The following is a 14,914-nucleotide window of genomic DNA, read 5'->3' on the forward strand; positions in this document are numbered from 1 at the left end:
TCCGCTTATTATGCCCAACATGGGCAGTAGCTTGCCTTCCAGAAGGCCATTAAGAGTCAGTCTTAGTGGACCTGTCTCTTCCAACAGACAGAGGCAGCTGTTCAGACAATCTCTGTGGCCTTCTGGAAGACAAGCTGCTGCCCTGGAAGAATCCAGAACTGCTCTTTATAAAAACTCAGTTACTCATGCACTATAGACAAGTTGACATTTGGAATCCTGATTAACTTGATCCAGAACCAAAGACCATAGTCCAAGTTGAAAGACAGAGGCTCTCTCTGAACTGGGCCCTTACAAACCAGCTTGTTGCTCTATGTTGGTATAAGGAATGAGCTCCTACCACTATAAACAAGATGTAAGAAACTTTTATACAACTGTTAACCCCAGAAGGGAAGGTTGTCTTTAAAAAAAAAAAAGTTTCCTCAGCTGAAAGAGTTCCTTTAGAAATGTTTACCCTTTCCTATCAAGCTCTTCATACCCATTTCAAGAGGACTCAGTTGCCATTTAAAATAGGGTTGGTTGAAAATTTTCAAGAGTTTTTCATAGAAAACTGGGGTTTTGATGAAGCAATTTTTTGTAAAAAAAAGTTTTCCACCCAATCTTTCCATTTTCTGCCAAAATGGAATGGCTGGAATCAGAAATACTTATTTGGAAATAGTGCTGCGATACCTTATGGATAGGGCCCTATTAAATTCTCAGTCCATTTTGGTTAATTTCACAGTCACAGGATTTAAATTATACATTTCATTATTTCAGATATTTAAATCTGAAATTTCACGATGTCGTAACTGTAGGGGTCCTGACCCAAAATGGGGTTGTGGAGTGTGTCACCATGCTTCTGTGGGTCACAACTTAGGACAAGGTGCTGGGAAAAAGGGCAGACACACCCCACTACTGGTGCTTATTCTTCCATGAGATGTACCAAACCAGCAACAAAAGTAAACTTCTGTCTCACCACACTGCCTAACAAAAAGTCAGAAATATAGCCTCCTTAGGTATTCCAGTCCTGGATTCAACACCCAGACACAAGACATCATGATGAGTGGTTATTTAAAACCAATTTCATCAAACAAAAGGTTCTTTTGATCCCAAAGGACCAGCCATGCACCCAGGTCAATATATAACTCAGATCTTACCCAATAATCACGCCGTTGCCAATCCTATAGTATCTAAAATTTAAAGGTTTATTTGTAAAAAGAAAGGTGCGAGTTAAAATTGGTTAAAGGAATCAAATACACAATAATTACGAAGTTCTTGGTTCAGGCTTGTAGCAGTGATAGAATAAACTGCTGGCTTGTTAAGTCTCTGGTTGCTTCCAAATCATTGGAAGGCCCTCATTCCCTTGGTTAGAATGCTCCCATTCGTACAAGTTCATAGTCCAGAGGTTTGGGCAGAAAAGAGGCAAAATGGAGCTGGGCCTTTTATAGCTTCTGTCAAGTGAAGGGAATCCCATTGTTCTCACTGTGGAAAATTACAGGTAACAAGATGGTGTTTGGAGTCACATGTCCAAGTCACATGTCCATGCATGATTTCGCTTAGTCATAGCAGATGCCATCACAGGAAAGTCCACTAAGTGTAGATAGGCGTCTTCCATGGTCCAGTGTGAGTTAAGTGTTCCTTGATGAGCCATTTAACTTGAATAGTCCGTCCAAGATGTGCAGGCTAAATACCATGTGGGGGTTACCACAGGAGCAATCATTTGAAATACAGGTACATAGTTAATATTCATAACTTCAGATACAAAAATGATACATGCATACAGATAGATAATGATATTCAGCAAATCATAACCTTTCCATCGACACCTTACTTGATAACCTCTGTACAAGATTTGTTGCAATTATATAACAGTGGTAGCAACAGTGATCTACGTGGTCATATTTTATCAAATAACATCATGGGCTGGGGTTGCAAGGTTATTGTAGGGAGATTGCAGTATTGCCACCCTTACTTCTGTGCTGTTGCTGGCAGCGGCACTGCTTTCAGAGCTGGGCTCCCAGTCGGCAGCCGCCGCTCTCCAACTGCCCACCTCTGAAGGTAGCGCCGTCGCCAGCAACAGTGCAGCAGTAAGGGTGGCATGGTTTGGTATTGCCACCCTTAGTTCTGTGCTGCTGCCTTCAGAGTGGGCACCTGGCCAGCAGCCGCTGCTCTCTGGCCACCCAGCTCTGAAGGCAGCACAGAAGTAAGGGTGGCAATACCGTGACCCCCCTGCAACCCTTTTTTGGATCAGGACCCCCAGTTTGAGAGACGCTGGTCTCCCCCTGTGAAATCTATATGGCACACAAAAGACCAGATTTCATGGAGGAGACCAGATTTCACAGTCCGTGACGTGTTTTTCACAGCCATGAATTTGGTAGCCCTACTTATGGGAGTTGTAGTTCGGTGGTCTCATTTATGTTAATCTTTGGCCTGAGTTTCCTATCTGGACTATAGTGGCCCATGATGGATGCACCATGGCCAAGGACTCCCATGAGGCACTGCCTCCTTTCTCCAAAAGGGGAGATCGTGGTGTTTCATGGGAGATGGAGTCAGGCTCAGCCTATGGAAGAGGCTAGAACTCTTGTGAGGTACTGTGGCAGCATCTCCAAATCAAAATGTTTATACTTTTGGCCAAAATTTTTCAATTGTTAAATTGCCACTGGGAAAATAAACATCAGATTTCCATGGAAAATTTAGACAAAATGAATGTCAGAATTTTCCACAATTTGTTTTTTTGGCCAACTTTGAAACTTTTGGGAGACAATTTTCTTGTGCTTTTCAAGGCAGCCACAGAAAGCTCAGTGCACATTTTCATTCAGTAGTACTGTTCAGATACCACATTAGCACAATGCAGGTTTTTTCCTTCAGTTAACTCCCAAAGTAATTGTTAAGCAAGGCCCCTCCTGTTTTGAAGCAGGCTGGATATTGAGGCAAGTTTGAAAGGAAAGCAAACTTATTTTTACTGAATTAAAGATTAAAAAATTTTGTTGCCAGCAGCAGCCCCAAGGCTCTGGGATGGAGTAAGTTACCAAGCAAAATAAAATAAAATATGCAAGTCTAAGCCTAATACAGTAAGAAACTAAATGCAGGTAAATCTCACCCTCAGAGAGGTTCCAATAAGCTTCTTTTACAGACTAGACTTCCTCCTAGTTTGGGTCCAGCTATCACTCACACCCCCGTAGTTACTGTCCTTTGTTCCAGTTTCTTTCAGGCATCTCTTTGGGGTGGAGAGGCAGGGGCGGTAGGTTTGTAGAAATTTCGGTAGGGGGCAGGTTCTGGGCACCCAACTCTGCCCCCCACCTGCCTAAGGCTCTGGGAGGAAGTTTGGGTGGGGGAGGAGGTCTGGGGTGCAGGCCCTGGGCTGAGGCAGGATATTGGGGTGCAGGACAGGTGAGAGGTTGGGCTCTGGGAGGGATTTTAGGTGGGGGAGGGGGTCTGGGGTGCAGGCTCTGGGATGGAGTTTGGGTGCTGGTTGCAGGCTCTGGGCTGTGGCAGGGGGTGGGGGTACAGGCTCTGGGATGGAGTTTGGGTGTAGACTCTGGGCTTGGGGAAGGGGTGGGGGTGCAGGAGGGGGCGAGGGGTTCAGGCTCTAGGAGGGAGTGCGGAGGGCTGGGGTGCAGGCTCTGGGAGGGAGTTTGGGTGGGGGGAGGAGGTCTGGGGTGCAGGCCCTGGGCTGGGGCAGGGGATTGGGGTGCAGGGTGCAGGCTCTGGAAGGGAGTTTGGGTGCAGAAGGGGTGAGAGGTTGGGCTCTGGGAGGGCGTTTGGGTGGGGGAGGGGGTCTGGGGTGCAGGCTCTGGGAGGGAGTTTGGGTGGTGGGTGCAGGCTCCGGGCTAGGACAGGGGGTGAGTGGTACAGGAGGGGGTGAGGGGTTCAGGCTCTGGGACAGAGTTTGGGTGCTGGCTCTGGGCTGGGGGTGCAGGCTCTGGGAGGGAGTTTGGGTGTAGGCATTGGGCTGGGGCAAGGGGTGGAAGTGTAGGAGGGGGTGAGGGATGCAGGCTCTGGGAGGGGTTTGGGGGCAGGAGAGGGTGTGTGGGAAGAGGGTGGGGGTGCAGGCTCTGGGACGGAGTTTGCGTGCTGTGTGCAGGTTTCGGGATGGTGGTGGGGGTGCAGGCTCTGGGAGGGAGTTTGGGGATGGGACAGGGTGTGGAGGGAGGGGATGTGGGCTCTGGGAGGGAGTTTGGGGGCTGAAGGGGGGGTGCGGGCTCTGGAAGGGGATGGGAGGGTGTGGTGCTTACCTGGGGCTCCTAGGCAGGGTGGGCCGGGAGTCTCCATGTGCTGCTACCCCCAGGCACTGCCCCTGCAGCTTCCCATTGGCCGCAGGGGCACTTGGGGCGGGACACAGACCCATCCCGCCCAGGAGCTGCAGGGAGGGGCCGGCAGCCACGTGGAGTGAGCAGGCAGGAAGCTGCTCAGGTACGCTACACTGCCGGTGGTGAGTGGGGGCCCCGGGCTGTTTTAAATGGCTCGGAGGATGCGCAGGGCGGGGGCGCCTGGGGCGGAAGGCGGGGCCGAGGGAGAGACCTGGCCTCAGACAGTACTGGAGCCGGGCCCGTGGTGCCTGGGCACCAGGAATATTCCTGGTGCCCAGGCACCATGGGCCCATCGAACTCACTGCCCATGTGGAGAGGCTATCTTTTGAGCCAGCTGAAGACAAAATGGAGGGGCTTCCAGGGCCTTATATAAACTTTCTCTTGTGCCACATCACAGCCACAAGATGGAGTCTCTAGCCACCTGGGCAAGTCACATGTCTATGAACAATTCAGCTTTTTGCAGGCCGACACCATTGTTTACATGTTTGTTTGAACGTTCCCAGTAAAACTTAGATGTGGATTGGCGTCTCCCAAGGTCCATTGTTAACTAAGTACTCCCAATTACTTGAATAACCCCTTCACACTATGTTGACCAAATCTGCCTTATGTGCTTCCTACAGAAAACACTTTAAATACAAGCATAGAGCTAATGCTCATAACTTCAGATATAAAAATGATACATGCTTACGAATAGGATGAATACATTAAGTAGAACATAACCTTTGCAAAGATACGTTACACGGCATATCTAGCATAAAACATATTCCAGTTATGTCATATTTACACTCATAAGCATATTTCTATAAAGCATTATGTGGTGCAACGTCACAAAGTGTTTCAATAGAAGTGACCTAAATTAGCATCCTGACTCCATGCAATTATTCTAATCTTTACAGAAATGAGTCTCAGGACCAGAAGATGAGGACTATGCAGAAGCCTAACATTTTGTAACACAGTACAATCTCCTACATGCAGCTAATGCTTTGCTCTTCAACATATCTAATGAGGAAAGCACTATTTCAAATTAGGGCTGTCAATTAATCGCAGTTAACTTATGCAATTAACTCAAAAAATTAATCGCAATTAAAAAAATTAATCGCCATGAGTCGCACTTTTAATTGCACTGTTAAACAATAGAATACCAATTTAAATTTATTAAATATTTTTGGATTATTTTCTACATTTTCAGATATATTGATTTCAATTACAACACAGAATACAAAGTGTACAGTGCTCTCTCTATATTATTTTTATTACAAATATTTGCACTGAAAAAATGATCAACAAAGAAATAGTATTTTTCAATTCACCTCATACAAGTACTGAAGTGCAATCTCTTTATCCTGAAAGTACAACTTGCAAATGTAGATTTTTGTTATACAACTGCACTCAAAAAACAAAACAATTTAAAACTTTAGAGCCTACAAGTCCACTCAGTCCTACTTCTTGTTCAGCCAATCGCTAAGAGAAACAAGTTAGTTTACATTTAAGGGACATAATGCTGCCCGCTTCTTATTTACAATGTCACCTAAAAGTGAGAACAGGTGTTTGCATGGTACTTTTGTAGCCGGCACTGCCAGGTATTTACGTGCCAGTTATGCTAAACATTCGTATACCCCTTCATGCTTCGGCCACTATGGCAGAGGACATGCTCCCATGCTGACGACGCTTGTTAAAAAAAAAAAAAAAAAGAGTTAATTAAATTTGACTTAACTCCTTTAATGGGCATAGCTATGCCAGCAAAAAGCCCTAATGCAGTCCTTTTGCCAGTAGAGCTTATTTTGTTTGGGGGAAACTGATATCAGCTACACTGGCAAAAGGATTCTTCAGTTGGCATAAACTGTCTCTCCAATAGGAGAGTTTGCTTGTGTAGATATATACCAATATAGCTATACTGGGAAGCCCCTTCTAATGGAGACATGGCCTCAGATGGGAGAAAAGACAACAGCTGAAGTGGTCTTGTATCACATCACTATTCAGATCGTCCAGAGATTGATAAATCCTCCAGCAGTGTGTGTGAAGGACCTAATACCCTAAATATTTCTATTTTAAGTTTATTTACATTAAATGGAAGTAATTGACGAGGTATTTTTTGTTTTTCAATTTACCTTTTGGCTCATTTTTTAATCACACACATCCACTGGGAGTTTGGGTCTTAACTTTACTCTTTATTTTAAGCTGTTTACATCTGTTGTATTCCATTCTATTTCTCTGAAGATGACTCTAACATGCCCTCTCAATGACTAAATAACCATGTTTGTTGAGTATGTTTCAATTGCACCTTTTCCTCTAAGGTCAGATGTATGTGCAGTGTGTGTGGTTTTTTTTTTTTTTTATTACTATTGCTGCAGATACCTTGAATGATTATGTAATAAGACCTAGTCTACTGGATACATTCAATGGGGGTAATATTAAGGCAGCATTGAATTTCAGATTTTAACACAGCTTTGAAAAATTCTACTCCCATTAGCAGTGGGGTTTTTGCATATGTCAGTAATTCCACTTTGCCAAGTCACTGAGTCACTGTCTTGCAGTCAGAGTAACCACCACCACCACCACACAACAGGAAATACAGAAATTTCAGTACACCTGACCTAACTTCTCAAGAGTTGTATATATGTAGGTCACTAAGTAGATCAGCGGTATCTCATAATTAGCATGATATAGCTTGGTTTTCATTTCTAAAATTCAAAGGAATCATACATATGGTGGAATAGCTGATAATGGTTTAGAACTTATTTACCATAAAATTGTGAACAGGTAAAATGAGATTCTGCTTTCTGTTTGTAAACTTCTACTTCTTCAGAGGGATGGCGCCTACCACAGCAGATTTGATTAATAACTCTTTTTTATGCATTACTGTTGTACAACAATACATCTATGGATTATTACTATCACCAGACAATGGGCTAGCCTCCTGCCTATTGTAGTGCTGTTGAAATAAACAAACTGAGTCCAATTTTGTTTGCAAATTGTGTTGAATCTTCATGTCACTACAACGGAAGTTATAATCACATCTAGCAGAATAATACATATAGCACCCATATATTGATACGTAAAGCTGGCTCAGTAGGGGGTTCGATTGAGACCACATTCATCTCAGTGCTTTTGGTAGAAGAATAAGAATATTTAAAAAATCAGCCGCACAAAGTTATTTAAAGTTTAGGCCACAATTAGCTAATAGTTCCTTCTCTATTCAGTTTCTTTATTATTAAAAAAGCATCACAGTATGACCCTTTCAAGAACAAAACCTTTAGATTATAATATTTAAGTAGCATCTCTTATTTAATGTACCATAACTGCACCAATTTAAAGTCAGAGACAACTCAACTTGTAGAAGAGCCCCAGTAGTACAAGAGAAACTAGAAGTGTTATAACCATGGGAAATGGGTGAAACTCACGTCCCTCATGCAATGCTGGAGTACATAGGCTTTGTGCCAAGGACCAGCCCATGAATTGGGAAGGACTGAACCTCCCTAACCTATACCTAGTCAACTACAAGAAAATTCTTGAATGACCGTCCTGATGGTGTGCATAATGGATGTACATCAAAGTAGTGTTGGTTGTTTACCTATGAGTTGATTGAAAAGCAAGGAGGAAGCTTTTGTGGCTTTAGGGGCAGAAGTGATGTAAACTTCCAGTCCTCCCCAAAAACGATATATGGGTTAGTAAGTCATTGTCGAGAATGTAAAACCACAATAGTTTCCCAGTGAATTAAGGAAACTCCATACGTAATTACACCTAAAGGGTTATCATTGGGGGTCAGTCATGGGGGACACTGCTAATTTCTGAGACGTCACTGGAAAAAATGAGGTTAAAGATATGGAAGCTCATCGTGTGCAGTTTTAATATAGTTAGTTGGGCTGATTTTTCAAAAAAACGTTACGAAGAACATTTTTCTGAGGCTCAAAGGTTTTTTTTTTTTGCAGTTTAAATGGCGTTACCATGGATCCACTTACTTGATTTAGACACTGTTATGGGTGCACCCCCTGGCAGCCCAGTGCAGCATCACCATTACATCCCTGTCTCAGTTTCCCCTAATGGTCTTTCAATAAGCGCACAAAGGCTTATATCTATGTGCAGTGCCCGTTCATGGGTCTACTTTCTTTAACTCAAAGATGAAGCTTATACAAATAGGCCTCACCCCAGCATCTGAAGCAGGAGGAGGAGGGGACTGAGTTACCTTTAGTCCAGCAACCCCACTTATGTCCAAGTCCCTTTAACAGTGAAGCCTTCTTGACCTGGAACCCTTTTCTGGAGCCAGGGCCTCTTGTTATCAGCTGGGGAAGTGTATCTCCTCTTGGGTCTAGGTGCCCACAGAGGGGAAACTGCGACAACCCTTCCTCAGAACAGCATATACTCCCTTTGATCTGGGGACTCTGGTGCTACCTAGTGAAGTCTTTCTATGGGGGGCACGTTCTGATCAGACTAGGCCTTCGTAGCTCATCCCATTCAAAACGTTTCCCACCTAGGAGCATTCTTTCTTAATTTCCTTTTCTGGTGAGCCCCCCCTCACATGGTTCCTCCTCAGAAGCCCTCCCCTTGGGAACACTCTCATACAGGGGGCTGTTCCTTTCCTTACATCAAGCCCAGGGACTTCCCTGCCTAATTAACTGCCTTCCAGTTACTCAGTAAGTTAATTAGTCCCATATGAATCTGAGTTGCCTCATTTCCCTTGTGGAGCCTATCAGAGGTATGCTGCACCCCTGACCATTTCAGAAGGCCAGCTATCCTCTGGCAGACATCTTTGCTAAACAGGGTGGCCACCCCCACACATTTAAAATTGTTCTCTCTCCTGCTGATGATACCTCATCTCAATTGATTGGCCTCTTACAGTTGGTATGGCTACTCCCACCTTTTCATATTCTCTCTATGTATAAATATCTTCTTTCTGTGTGTTCCATTCTATGCATCCGATGAAGTGGGCTGGAGCCCATGAAAGCTTATGCTCAAATAAATGTGTTAGTCTCTAAGGTGCCACAAGTACTCCTGTTCTTTTTGCGGATACAGACTAACACGGCTGCAACTCTGAAACCTGTCATTTAAAATTATGAGTCAGACCCTGCAAAAAAGTCATAAGACTTTAAAAAAAAAATAAGTTGTGATCTTTTCATTTGCCTTCTGTTTTCTGAGACTTTTAGAGTTTGCACTTTCAAGCTTTCCTCTGCAACTGGAAGGGCTAGAAGGATGGGCTGATCTATTCCAGAATCCGGGACTCCCCAAGGTTAAAGAGATTTAGGAAATTCATAAAAGTGGGTACTGTACAATAGGAAGTAATTAATACATGGGTGAGACTGTCAGTATAGCCAAATTAAAGCTGAACTACGGCTGTGGAACTAGGCAGATGCAGTGAAGGGCAACATAGAAGGAAAGAGAAAATTCATGGCCAACTATGACTCTCAAGATTTCTGATCGGAAGAGCAAAGAAGGGTGACTATGGAGTCAGACATGTGGTGTAAAAAAGCTTTTACCAGGAGGAGGTTCACTCTTTGGAGGACTTAGCAATAAGACATTATGAAGTAGGCAGGGGATATGATATGATTGAGACAGTCATTTACTATACAGATGGAAGAGAGAGGCTCACGAAGCATTACTTGTGTTGTCTGGAAAAAAACATATGTCCAAATTTGCAGTTAGCAATACAGGGGAAGCCAGATGGAGAAAAGGATGAAGGTTAAGCCTTCGATCACTACATAAAAGTAGGGATGAAGGAAAGATTCAGGACCCAATTCTTCACTGCGTTGCACCTCATGTCATCATTTACACCTGTGCCGTGTCAGGGGAGGGCACATGTAAAATGCTACCACAGCTGAATAGTAGCATTTTACACCCATGTTTCATAGGTATAAATGATGAAACAAGGCCAAAAGCAGTGAGGAACTGGACTTTCAAAGCCTTCAGCAGAAAGGAAAAGGACTGGCTGGGATTGGACCACTGGTGTAGGTTGTTACAGTTCCACTAAAGTCAATGTAGTCACTTACACAGCTGATGAATCTGGCCCAGAGGACTCAAACCCAGAGAGAAGAGTGCAGGCAAAACTGGATCTTGTTTAGCATGCTCATGGAGAGGGTGACTGACAGAACTAACAGACACTCAGGGTGGGGTCAGGTCAGATCAGAGGAGACAGATGCCAAGCCCAGGGGTCAGTAGTTAATTACTATGAAGGAGGATGTCTGAATCCTCATTGACAATGGTCGATCCTGGCGGTTCTCTTGCAGTGGTGGATGGAAAGGTGAGAGAAGACCACCAGAGCCTTACTAAGGCAAAAGGGAGTTGGCTACAGGAGAGCAATTAGTAACTGGGGGATGGTTCAAGAAGGAAACTTGAAAGAAACTTGAGCCTCATACCCAACCTCTCTCTTTGTAGCTTCCCTCCCACTCTCCTTCCCACCTCTTCACATGCTGCCTGTCTTATAGCGCCTTCCACTGGGCCATCCTTCCACTGGGCCAGGTTTTGCTCTTGCTGAGCCAGCTCACTCCCTGGGGCAGATCTGCCCGAGCTCACTCAAGGAATCCAGGGAAGCAGTTTCCAGTGGGGTTAGTTGTTTTATTTTAAGCCTTCTTAACAAAACAAATCAAAACCTCACAGACTCTTCCCTCAAAAGCCCGTGCAGGCCGAGTAGTCCCTTCCCCAAGTCTGTCCCTCAAACCAGTAACTTCAGCAACCCAAAATTTCCTGGCTCTTACCTCATAGCCTCAGCAACAAAGGACATCACAGTGTCCCCCTTCTGTCCATTAGGCTTCTGGAGCAATTCATCTCAGCAGTAGCTCTAGTAGCAGTCTGTTGAGAGCCTGGCTCCTGGCTCTCAGCTTTCTGGACAGAGTTACAGTCTCCCCCTCTCCATTTCCTGCTGCCCTCTTTTATAACGATCAGCTAATTAATTTCCAGCTCTTTTCTCAGGTGCAGCAGGAAGGGCTAATCAGTAAGCTAGCCAGCTGCAGGCCCTTGACCCCAGAGGAATGGTATCCCGTATACCTTGACATACCTCCCTGCCACCTCCATTCGAGTGGCCCTGTAGGAGCACTCACCACAGAGGACTCCGCCTTCTTTGGTTCTTGAAAGGAAATCTGCCTTCCCGGGCTAGTGCTCTCTTTGAAATCAAAAAGGTTGTAAAGCTAAATAAGTACCAACTTGTCTCATACAGGCATTTGAGTCCTTCGAGGCTGTTCGAGTCCTTAGTGCCACATGGTCAGTGACTAAGACAAAGGATGTTCCAACCAGGAAGTATCTCAGTGCCTTTACAGGCAGGCATTCCCCTTCTTGAGGACAGAATACTGGGTTTCCCAGTCTAAGGGTTTTCTACTTTTGTAAAGGCGAGGGTGCTCTTGCCCATGGAAAGTTTTGGATAGCACCACACCTCGGGTGTCTCTTTGTAAACTAAATTCTTGAGAGAAATCAGGGATGTGCTGCAGAGAAACTGTTTAATTTTTTGAAATGCTTGATCACACATGGGGACCATGTAACTTGTTGAGGGGCTGATTTTTTAACAAGGTCGGTAAGATATACGGCTAATAAGGCAAAGCTGGGCACAAATTTGCTCTAGTACCCTGCTAGGCCTAGGAAGGCCTAGATGTGCTTTTTAGTTTTTTGTATGGGGTGTTTGCTAAGGCCTCAACTTTGTCCACTAGGGCTTGGACATTACTGTTCCTTACTAGATGCCCCTAATATTTCTTTTCCCATTTTCCCACCTTGCACTTCTTTGGGTTTATTGTTAGCTGGGCCTCCTGCAGGGCTTGAAGTATGACTGCTAGGTTCTGGAGGTGTGTGGGCCAGTCCGGACAACCACATTATCTAGTTAGGCCACGGCATAGTGATGGTGGGGCCATAACACTTGGTATATCAGCCTTTGAAAGGTGGCCAGAACCCCAGGCAACCCAAAGGGAATGGTAACAAATTGGAATAGGCCCACTGGGGTAGAAAAGATGTTTTTTTTCAGCAGTTGGGAGTAAGGGGAATTTACCAATAGTCCTTAGTTAGATCTAATGTGATAAAGTGGGCTTGACTGAGGCGATCCAGCAGATCATTGACTTGGGGCGTTGGATATGCATCAACGTCAAAAATGGCATTTATCTGACTGAAACACAAAATTGGACAGTTCCATCTGGCTTTGGTACCAAAACCATCAGACTACACAAGGGACTATGAAACTCCTCAGTTACTCCTAATCTTTACATTTCCTGGACTTCCTGAACTAACAGAGGTGTTACCCCTTCTGGTATTTGATATGACTTCCGAATGGGCTTGGCCCCAGCCCTCTGTGGATGTGGCAAGTCACCAGCAAGGTTTGTTCCTGTAGTGGGAAGAACACCTCCTTGTAAGCTCCCAGGAGCTTGTTTATTTGTCTTTTCCGCCCATTAGACAGCTCCTCCCCAAGTGACACGTCCTCTATCCCAGTTTTGGCCCTCTTAAGGAGCTGAGGCCCCAGATCCTCCTCTCCTCCTCCAGGTGGATGAAGGCTCTCCTTTACCCCTCCCCTGCCAGGCTTTTAATGCATTTACATGATAAATCTGCTTTTGTTTTTGCTGGTCTGGGCAATAAATTTTATAATCTATTGGTCCCACCCCATGGAACACTTCATACAGGCCCTGCCATTTGGCCGGAGCTTGCTGTATGAGTGGGGAGAGAGTAGGAACACTCAGTCTCCCAGAAATTATATTGTCGCATTTGGGTCTATTGGGCCTGAGAGAGAGAAGTTAGTTTGGGCCAAATGGCCTAAGCTTTCTAACCTTTCCCTCATTTGAATGACATATTGGAAGACAGTGGTAGAGTGGGTGGAGGTGAGCTTCCCAAAACTTCCTAACCAAGTCTAATCTTCCTCAAGGCTGTCTCCCATTAAAAAGCTCTAAAGGGGAGAAACCAGTGGAGGACTGTGGTACCTCTTGCACTGCAAAGAAATGATAGGGGAGCAGCTGTCTCTGGTCCCAGAAACTTATTTAACATATTTGCCAGACCATCTGTTTAGGGAAAGTAGATTGAGGTCCAGAGCGGTCATACTTTCAACAGTGCCCAAACTTGTTGGAACACCTGGGATATGAAATTCATCCCTTGATCAGTGATGACTTCTGATGGAAGGCCAACCCAGGAAAACATTTGGAGTAGCTCTCACACTAGGGTGGAGGAAAAGGTGTTTCATAAAGGAATTGCCTCTAGATATTAGGTAATATAGACCACAAGTACCAAAATAAACTTGTGACCTTAGGTGCTCTTCTCCTGAGGGTCTCTTATATCAATCCCCACCCCCTCAAAGGGGGTTGCAATGAGGGGAGGGGGATGTTGGGTGCCCAGTCCTGATCCTTTGGGGCTACTTTTTGGCAACCGAGGTATGATAAACAGAAATTGGCTACCTCTTTATACATCCCTGGCCAAAAGAATCAGGCCAACAATCTTTCTTGGGTTTTCACCTTACCCAGATGTCCGATGGGAAGGGTATGGGGTAGTCATAGGAGCTCCTGACAGATGGGCTTGGGGACTAGGAGTTGATATCTGTGTTCTTTAGATTCTCTACTTCGTACAAAAAAATCTCATCCCATAATTCAAAGCAGGGAAACTGATGAGATTCATGTTGAGTGGTAATCACCCTGTTGACTGTGGGTAGTTGGTTGAAACATTCCCAGAGTGTCTGGTTGTCGTGTTGAGTTGCCATAACATCAAGGGTGTCACTCAGGATGCTGTAGTCTAGGTTGTGAAGGGGCTCTGCAGTGTTCGTGGATGGGGGATAACCTACAAACAGTTGGGATGTTCCCTCCCCAGGGTCTACCCTTTGGGAAGGTTCTTCTCTAGGCTCCATGGAGTTGCCTGCAGCACAGGCCCAGGCTCGTCCTCCATTCAAGACTTCTTTTGCTGTTTTTCTGAGCCCTGGGACCTTCTTGAGACTTCAAAAAGATCAGATCGAGTGATGGGGAAATATGTCCTAGGCATCCTCAGGGGCAAGGGGTGTCTTTTCTTGCGTCTGAAGGGGGTCTGGGCTGGAGGGAACAGTTTCTTTTCCCAGGAGGGTCCAAAGATGTTCCCAGTTGCATTCCATGATCACTGGCCAGGGTAGGCAATCTGCCACTCCTGCCCAGAGGTGCCCTACCTGGTCTGCTTCCTACAAAATGACAGAAGCCGTTGGGTGCATATTGATTTCTCCATGGATGCAGGAATACTGGACATATTGTTCTGGATCCAGGGCTTTGGGTAAGACTAAATCCAGTTGAAGAAGATTTTGTTCATACCCCAAGTCTATCAATTCTTCCTTCATGTTTGGCCCTATTTTTATCAGGACCCTGAAGTACCTTGGGATCAGTTCTATTGATTGGTTTGGATTCTCATCTACTTGACTGAAGAGGCATCCTATCTAGTCGCATTCCATCGTAGGGCATTCCCATTGAATGTGCCCAGTTGCCCACAGTTATAACATACCACTGGCCCTCTGCGGGAGGGCGATAGTAGTCTCTTGAAAGTCTGGGATCTTGGGGCCCCTGTTCCTGGTGGGGAGCTTGTGATGGGGTGGAAAGTTTCAGTCGCTCAAGGTGGACCAATACTGTGACACTGCTAGGTTGGTAGGTTATCATCTCTCACCTCCGTTCTAAATGTGGCCAGCCAACAGGTAGACCAGCCTTCCCACTCCTTGCTAACTTGACCTCCAA

This window comes from Chrysemys picta, chromosome 1 (genome assembly GCF_011386835.1).
Source record: "Chrysemys picta bellii isolate R12L10 chromosome 1, ASM1138683v2, whole genome shotgun sequence".
Lineage (NCBI taxonomy): Eukaryota > Metazoa > Chordata > Testudines > Emydidae > Chrysemys > Chrysemys picta.